We start from the raw sequence: 6616 nt of genomic DNA, 5'->3' as shown, positions 1-6616 counted from the left end.
AATACCCAACTCATTATGGGGACAGAGATCATGTAATCAGAATAGCCATTTTGAAATGTCTTTTATTACAACACCCTGGTTGCTTTTAGGCAGTCTGAAGAAGAAGGCTGCAAATGGAGAAACACCGCCATCTCTTTCCCTGCTGTTCTCAAGTTCAAGAACCAGGGCTGAAACTTCCATTCTGGGGTCTAAATCTGGTGGCAACTGGGAAAGTCAGCATGATTCCTGCTGGGCGCTGGGACGGCGGAACATGTGAACTTTCCGCTGTTCAGCTCATTAATTATGCATCAGCGAGGAGCTCTGCAAATCGTGGTGAGGAGGGCAGGAAGTTGCCCATTCTGCCATTACCTCATGGGATCAAAGGCCCTGGCACCATATTTAAATGGTATTCAGACAGCCATTCACGCACCGCAGGCCAGTAGCTCCGCATTACTCCTCTAGAAAGCTTGCGGCCGCATTTCATAATGGAGAAGCTCGCAGATGTGAGCAACCACATCCCAGGACTTACGAAGGCACCTTTGGCATTGCCCTTCAATCATCTCTAGATAGGAACACCGCCTGCGATATATCCATGTTGGGCCAATGCTCGCCGTTGCAGTGTACCCTGTTCGCTAGCCTCTTGCTGCTCAGGCCCAACCTGCGATGGAGCCTCCTCCTCATCTGGATGAAAACCATTACCGACAGAGTTGCCTGCAGCCTACATCATTATCATCTCAGTGGATGTGTGAATGAATTGAAGTGATAGATGAAGTGAGCATGTCCATTGCAGGTTTCCCTCCATTTCAAAGGCAGCAGGCAAGTGCTAAGCCCTTCACCTGGCCTCTGTCTATATATGGCATCCCCACCCCATCCTTTCCAGCTAAAGGACATCCTGGAGGACCAGAAATGGGTGTTCCTCCCGTTCATACGTGGAGATGTTGTCTTTGACCAGGGTGATGAGAACCATGTGCAAGAAGCCTCACACAGACAGTTTTCTGCTTGTCTCCACTACCCTTGAGACTCCATCAAGAGACCATTGCCTTTGCAGCATAGAAGGACTAAGCACATGATCCCTTGTCAACCATGACCATTCTCCTAGGAGGATGGATGTTTGGAGTTGTGAGTTGGCTGCCCTCCACCAGCCATGCCCCTTGGAGGCATCCACCTCCCTAAATCCCTGCCTCTGACGGCAGCTGACAGCAAATGGCACAGAACGAACGACAGCTCCACACCTTGCTGGGATCTGATATTTTGAGACCCATGAATCAGGAACAAACCTGCTGCAACCCGGGCTTCAACATAGAGAGGAGAACACAAGTGAGCATCTCTGACAACAAGTTACCTCAGGATTATTAGGGTGTTCCTTTATCAGCCGCATGTGCTGACCTTGAACTCCGCCCACCTGAAAAGATCCTCCTCCGACTTTGAGGGATCTCACTGACTGACTAACTGCATGGCCAAGGTCAGATTGTCACCCACCAACCTGCCCACATCTCTGGAAGGGTCATATGGACTTGAAAAGTCAACTCTATCTCTCCCCACAGATGCTGTCAGACTTGCTCAGTTTTTCTAGAATTTTCTGTTTTTGTATCACCATTCCTCTCCTCTCTGTCACCCTTGAATCTCCTCCCATTAGCTTGGACATTATCACAATAATTCACCTCCACATGCCTTCACCCCTCAGAACTGACACCCTATTACCATCCCCATGCACACCCTGACCTTGGCCCCTCCCATTACCTGAGCCAACTGTCTTGTCCCCTACTGTGATCCACCTGATGAGACCTTCACGTACCAGACTCTCATGCTGTACCTGCCACCCTACTGCATCCCACTCGCCGCTCTGTGACTGCTCCTTCCTAACTCCAGTACTCTGAGTTCTCACTCCAGGACCTCATCATTGACACAACTGAGTCTGTCCTCTAAGACCTCTAAGACACTCTTCCTCTCACCCCTCGCTGCCCACCTACCCCCCACCCCCCCACCTCCAGATACTCTCCCACTCCTGGACACTCTCCCACCATCCTGTTCCAGGCACTCTTGACCCACCTTCCACGGACACTTCCACTCCTTCTCCGGGTATCTCTCCACCATTCCTGTCTCTTCTGACCAGCCTTCACTCATGCTTCCACCCTACCCCCCACGCCCCCCCCCCCCCCCCCCCCCCCCCCCCCCCCACCCCCTTCTGCTTCCCTTGTCCAGCTTTGGTGCAGTGTTTACTAACAGAACTCAAGTGAAACTATGTGAGGTCCCCAAGAATGAGAAAACAACATCTATGGTTCTCAAAGTCATGGAAGAGGTGAAGCTCACCAGGTGCTCACCACTGATATACAGTTATAAAACTGAATGTTCTAAGTTCGTACTGGTGGGGCACTTAATTTGGAGGGCGCACTTAATTTCAGTGAGGTGGCCTTTTACTGAGCATGCATGAGGTGCTAATGCATGAAAATGGATTCCTAACCTTTTTCATTGGGAGGCTTGACCCGCCTTTAACCTACCTTGAAAGTCAGAAGAACAGAATTCTAACAGTTTTTCCCGCTGTCAGAAAACAGATATTTTGCCTCAGACAAAATTAATTGCCACACCCACCATGATTCCGGCTGTTGGCAGGCATAGAAAATTCCGCCCCCATCTTTGTTATAATTTGGAATCCATCACAGAGATAGAGAATTTCAGCCAAAAGGAACTCTGCCTGTTTATTTCATATGGGAGGAAACAGATGGAGAAATTTGAAGGACATTTCAAAATCCCAAAGCAGCATTTCCAGGGGTAAAACCAGGACTACCAGTGAAAAACTACCTCAGCCATGAAAACAGTGAGGGAATCATAAACAGTGAACTTTTTTTTCTCTCCTTTTAATATTGAGTTTTAATTTGTCCAAAAATTAACCTCCTCTACTGTGTAACTTGTCATTTTTGCATGCTTGTGTGTGTATGTGTGTTGCGAAGGTCAGGATGTGTGTTTATCCTTTTAAATATCTTTATACCTTTATCCGAATGCGCTTTTAGCACAATAAAAACTAACACTTTTGTGTTTAAACTCAAGAAAGCCTGTTGGATTGAGTTCTTTGCAATCAGCACGTAAATAGTTAAGTACAGACACTGGAATGATACCCTCATCTTTATAAATTATAAAAAGCCCTGTTAAAATCAATCAAGGTGTGGGAAAGAAAGGCTGAGTCCTGACATGTGTCTTCACTGGTTGTAACACATTGCTGATTTGACCACAGCACTGCCATCCTGGAGCGCCATGCTCCAGCCCATGCCCTCTCTTAACTTTGCACAGCTAGCATATGCATTGAGCAACATGAGGGACAAAGGATGAGGGACCTCCCCACCCTCCAACCTCCACCAGCACTAGTTAGCGGGATCATCATCTACTGTTAGGTTAGTTGCTGTTTGATTTCTTCTGGCTGTTGCTAAGACTCTACAAATGTTTGATGTTTTCTATAGTAGTTTCAAATTACAAAAGTCCACAGGGGGTGAAATGACAGGTGTGGAAGGCTTTTTTGCTGACTTCAAAGCTTCTGCACAAAATAGTTGCTCCCAGGCATGAGTAAATTTAAGCCTTCCTCTAGGAATTGGGTATGACTGTGCAGGGAATGTGCAGAGCCCAGAGCAGGACTAGCTGCTAGAAAGAGGAAGAGGGGGAAGGGGAGAAGGGTTTTCAGCAGGAGGCCCTATTCACCTAGAGTGTTCAAGGAGCAATTCTCCCACCTGAATTTCAGCAACAACCAATGTGTGAGACATCTATGCTTCACTAAGGAGGTTGTCGCTGAAACCTCAGGGCAGGCCAAGGACTGTATTGCCAGTGACTGTGATGGTGATTCTGGCTATGAACTTCTGTGTGCCTGACTTCTTCCAGGCTGGTGCTGCCAATATTAGTAATGTCTGCAGTTTTCAATGCACTGCTGCATAAAGGAGGCCACTGAGGGTCTTTATTCAGAGAAAAGCAGGTGGAAGGGGCAGAAGGGTTTGCAGGCTTCCCCATGGCATAGGAAGCCATTGACTGCATGCACATTGCTATATGGGCACATGTTAATTCTGCCATGTACCCAGACAAAAAGGGATTCTACTCCCTCAACACCCAACTGCTGTGTGACCATAGGCGGCTCATCATGCAGGTCAATGTCAGGTAGCCTGGCAGCGGTCATGATGCCTTTACTCTGCAGCAATCCATTGTGCAAGCTACATTTCAGCAACCATGGCAAACCAAAGGGTGACTACTTGACAACGATTATCTCCTGATGATGTGATAGAAAAGACCATTGGTGTGCTAAAACAATGCTTTCACTGCCAGGACTGCTCTGGAGGAACCCTGTGGTACTTGGCGAAGTGGATCTCAAGATTTGTTGTGGTTTGCTTAGGCTGCAGAACCTTGACATCATAAGAAAACAGCCCTTGCCACCACGTAACAGGTGCTGAGAAGGAGGAGCAGGGAGAGGATGAAGAGCAGGAGACACTGGAATATAGACAGCCCCCTGGGCTTGACGTGAAGAACTAATTGAAACACATTATCAATAAACAGAACCCCAATTCCTCATTCACCAACAGTCCTGCACTCTTTACCTTCCTTCTGCCACTATCACATCATCCTCTTTGCCACAATGCAAAACTAAAGATCAACACAATAAAATATTCCAAGCAAAATTTATAAAATAAATCTTGCCAAATTGCTTACAAATTTAAACTAATCGTCCTTCTGCATTCCTTTAGTGCCTGCCTTCTGTGTGCCTTTGCCTGTCCTAGTGTTCCTACACAATTGCAGCAAGGCTGGTGGAAAGCTGCTGACTTTCACTGGAGGAGACTTTAGATGGCCTTGCAAAACGACCTCATGCAGCTCTGTGCATAGAGGGGCCCAGCTGCACACTATACCATCTTGTTTAGGGGGATCAGCAGTCAGGGCTGGTTGCTGAACAGGAAACATCCAGGGCACTGGCAGCATGAAAGGATTAGGAGGTCAATGCTGTAATCCTGAGATAGAACTGCAGGCTTGAGCTCCATGGACTCACTATTACACCCCTGGGGCAGCACCTCAGCAACAATAGTAATTTGTTGGAGCACAGATTGCTGGACTATGGTGAAATCCTGCAAGCCCTTATGAACATTGTAATCGACAGCCACGATGGCAGCAATTTGAGCTTGCATGTCAGCAAGCTGACTTTGCATGACATCAGTTTGAGCTCCAGTGAAGCACCCAGACTTTTGATGGAAGCTACTTATGCTGCAATGGAAGCTGATACATTGGTCGTCAGATGGTGCACCATGGTTGGATCCGCAAGTTGTATTTAATGGAGTTAGACACTTTTCCATACTGAAAATGATGGGCTTAAGGCTCTATGCAAAGCCCTGTGACAAGTTGGTGTTGGGACTCCTCCACGCTTCTTGACATTGATGTCAGGCTTTCTGGCTGGACTGCCAAGTATTTCATTGTGCACACCCATCAGCTTTTTTCTGTAGCCTGGTCCACCTAAGTCCTTATCTTAAACTCTTGTGTGACCTCACCCGTTGGTGAGTTGGCCCCTGCTCTATCTTTGCTGTATACCTGTGTCCAATGTCTCACCCATGCAGACCCTGGCATCCGTGCTATCCTTAAAATTACTCTGTCAGTATTTGAGCTGGTAGCTACAAGCATGAAATCAAGTGACGGTGTCTCTTCACCATTGCTCTCTTCTTGGTGTTCCTTCAGTTTCTGCCCAGGATACACCTCTTGCGTATTTGATAGGAAAAATATACAGGGATAGAATAGGATTGTGGTGAATTGAACATTAACAGTATCCAAGCCAGTTGATGAAGTCAAAACCAGGACACAGAGCTTTTCCTTACTGAGCAATTTTATTGACTTTATTCAGTCTCAACATTCCTCTCACACCCAGTGTCCCAGCTGTCCCTATTTATAAATTTTTTAAAAAAAATTTTAAGGCTGCAGTCCCCCAACCAGCCAGAAGGTACCTCGGGAGTATTGAGTGTGTCCGAGTCGGGCACCACCACAAGGGAGGTGCCCTCAGTGACCCCCGAGGGGCCCTGTAAGCCTACTGCACCTGGTATTCTCAGGCGGTCTCCCATCCAAGTACTAACCAGGCCTGAGTCTGCTTAGCTTCTAAGATCAGACAAGATCAGGTGTTTTCAGACTAGTATGGCTGTAGCTGCTGTCCCTATTTATATGTGCTCAAAATACTTAATTAAGCTATGGCCTTCACCTGTGCATCTTAACAATATAACTACCATAATATTAACATTGAGGAGGGAAAGTAATAGGTAATTGTCAGAAGAGATTGCAGTGCGAGGGAAAGATAGGATGTGAGAATGGGAATTAAGCATAAGGATACAATGATCTTGAATGGATTCAGCCCTGCCCCTGGCCATGATCTCAACAATGGCCCTTCCAATAATGGTCAAGAGTGTCTCCTACATAGGGTTAGAGAATGCAGCTATGCATGCCCTCATCTGGTTAGCTGCTGCTGCCACTGGTTTTGCATCACCTTGTCTTGCAAGGCAAAGGGAATTGTATCAGGGAGTGTCATGCAATCATTTGGGTGATGTGCCTGTCATGGTTGAATAGTTGGTAGTGTGTGAAAATTGTGAAATTTGGGTATGAGGGTTGCATTTGTATTAAGTTTGTGAAAATGAGATGAAGA

At 46.9% G+C, this 6616-nt stretch overlaps 1 non-coding gene across 1 annotated transcript; it reads right to left on the bottom strand.

Moving 5' to 3' along the window:
- Positions 1–6007: 6007 nt before the first annotated feature.
- On the bottom strand, positions 6008–6126 carry LOC121281667. The gene has a single exon (XR_005943910.1). It is a non-coding gene; the product is annotated as a 5S ribosomal RNA (ribosomal RNA).
- Between the last annotated feature and the right edge of the window lie 490 nt (positions 6127–6616).

The sequence above is a fragment of the Carcharodon carcharias genome, chromosome 8, assembly GCF_017639515.1.
Source record: "Carcharodon carcharias isolate sCarCar2 chromosome 8, sCarCar2.pri, whole genome shotgun sequence".
NCBI classification, from domain to species: Eukaryota; Metazoa; Chordata; class Chondrichthyes; order Lamniformes; family Lamnidae; genus Carcharodon; species Carcharodon carcharias.
Note: the sequence above shows the minus strand (reverse complement) of the source record. Positions and strands in the feature narration are given on the sequence as shown.